Below are 2,523 nucleotides of genomic sequence, written 5' to 3'. Positions count from 1 at the left end.
CCCAAATGGCCAAAACAGCTGGGGCTGAGCTGATCTGAAGCCAGGAGCCAAGAGCTTCTTCCAGGTCTCCCACATGGGTGCATGGGCCCAAGCACTTGGGCCATCTTCCACTGCTTTCCCAGGCCACAACAGAGAGCTGGATTGGAAGTGGAGCAGCCAGTACTGAACTAGTGCCCATATGGGATGCCAGTCCAACAGGCAGAGGATTAACCTACCGCGCCACAATGCCTCCCCAAAGAGCACGCCTTTTAAAAGAAGCTTCTATCAGCTTCTTTGATGGCCCATGCTCTTCATGACGCAATACAGGTGTCTTTCTTTTTCATAAAAAATTCTAGTCATACCACCCTGAACCTGCCTGATCTCATCTGGTCTCGGAAGCCAAGCTGGGTCGGGCCTGGTTAGTACTTGGATGGGAGACTGCCTGGAAATGACAGGTGCTATAGACTTAAAAAAATTGAAAGAAAATTGTTTTTGGTTTTCTCTGTCACTTTTCTGTTTGGTCCTTGTATCCTGGGTGCGCTTACACTTAGGAAAGCAGTTTGGGAGGGGACGTTGAGTCTGGTGGTTAAGATGGCCACCTCGCATGCCGGCGTGCCCGGGGTTCAATCCCCGCCTCTGGCTCCTGACTCCGGTTTCCTGCCAGTGCAGACTGTGGGAGGCAGCGGGGACAGCTTGGCTCATCGGCTTCCTCCCACGTGAGAGACTCGGATTGTATTCCCAGCTGGCCCAGCCCTGCTGCTGTGGGACTGGAGAGTGAGCCCGTGGAGGAACACACTTTCTGTCTCTGTCTCAGCCTCTCAAATAACTTAAAAAAAAATTTATCAGGAAGTAGAGGCAGGTGTTGCAGTGCTCAGGTTAAGCCACTGCTTGGGACGCGCACGTTCCGTAACAGAATGCTGGTTTGAGTCCCAGCGTCACATTCAGCTCCGTGCCAATGCACCTGCAAGCAGTGGAAGACGGCCCCAACTGCTTGGGCCCTGCACCCACGTGGGAGACCCGGATGGAGCTCCAGGCTCCTGGCTTCAGCCTGGCCCAGCCCTGGCTGTTGCAGCTATTTGGGGAGTAAGCCAATTGGGAGATAATCTCTCTCTGCCTTTCATTTAAATAAATGTTTTTTAAAAAAGAGTAGTTTGGCAGAACTCAATGCAAGTCTCTCTCACAGGTGGCGAACACTTGGGCCGTCATTCGCTGCCTCCCACCATGCACACTAGCAGAAGCTGGATTGGAAATGGAGCAGCAGGGGGCCGCCGCCTGCAGCGCTGGCATCCCACGTGGGCGCCGGTTCAAGTCCCAGCTGCTCCACTTCCAATCCAGCTCTCTGCTGTGGCCTGGGAAAGCAGTAGAAGATGGCCCAAGTCCCTGGGCCCCTGCACCCACATGGGAGACCAGGAGGAAGCTCCTGGCTCCTGGCTTCGGATCAGCACAGCTCCGGCCGTTGCGGCCAGTTGGGGAGTGAACCAGCAGATGGAAGATCTCTCTCTCTCTGCCTCTCCTCTCTCTGTGTAACTCTTTCAAATAAATAAATAAATCTTTAAAAAAATTATGACATATATGTATATGACATAAATATATAATTATTTAGTTATGTAAAGTTAAGATTAAAATGTCCAGCAATGCAATTCGCGTGATTTTTGACCTAGCACAAACTAACAGGCTAATGAGAAAGAAACACACACATCCAGGACTGGCCAATGTTTAAGATCCAGGAGAGAGACTGGTGTTGTGGCACAGCGGGTGAAGCCGCCGCCTAGGAGGCCAGCATCCTCTATGGGTTCCTGTTTGAGTCCCGGCTGCCCCATTTCCAATACAGCTCCCTGCTAAGAGAGATGCCACAAGCGCTTGGGCTCCTGGCTCTGGCCTTTGGCCACGTGGCCACTTGGAGAGTGAGCCGGCAGATGCGAGATTCTCTCTGTCTCTCTGTTGCTCCCTCTCTGTACCTGGGATTTCAAATAAATGAATCAATCTTTGAAAAAAACAGTCAGTTGGAAATAGAGTACAGTAGTCTCCCTTTTCCCATGGTTTCACTTTCTGTTCTCAGTCGACCACAGTCTGAAGCCATGGAAAATTCCAGAAATAAAGCCATCATAAGTTAAAAAATTAAACACTTAAGATGTAGAGACAGACAAAGATTGTCCGTCTCATGGTTCATGCCCCAGATTCCTGCAATAGCTGGGGTGGGCTTGGGGCAGAGCCAAGAGCTAAGAACAACCAGGTCTCTGTTGTGTGCGGCAGGGACCATCAGCACTGCTGCCCAGGGTCTGCATTAGATGGAAGCGGGGTGTGTGTGTGTGTGTGTGGATATGGCACAGCAGGCTAAGCCTCCGCCTGCAACACTGGCATCCCATATGGGCACCAGTTCAAGACCCAGCTGTTCCACTTTTTAAAAAATTATTTATTTATTCTAAAGGCAAAGTTACAGAGAGGCAGAGGTAGAGGTAGAGGTAGAGGGAGGTGGAGGAGAAGAGGGAGGGAGAGTGAGAGGGGGAGGGAGGTCTTCCATTCACTGTTTCACTCCCCAGTTGG

The 2,523-nt window shown here is 51.2% G+C and overlaps 1 pseudogene; it reads left to right on the top strand.

The window, feature by feature from the left end:
* Window positions 1-327: 327 nt before the first annotated feature.
* LOC127487287 (5S ribosomal RNA) lies at window positions 328-446 on the top strand (annotated as a pseudogene).
* The last annotated feature ends 2,077 nt before the right edge of the window (window positions 447-2,523 follow it).

This window comes from Oryctolagus cuniculus, chromosome 2 (assembly GCF_964237555.1).
Source record: "Oryctolagus cuniculus chromosome 2, mOryCun1.1, whole genome shotgun sequence".
Lineage (NCBI taxonomy): Eukaryota > Metazoa > Chordata > Mammalia > Lagomorpha > Leporidae > Oryctolagus > Oryctolagus cuniculus.
Note: the sequence above shows the minus strand (reverse complement) of the source record. Positions and strands in the feature narration are given on the sequence as shown.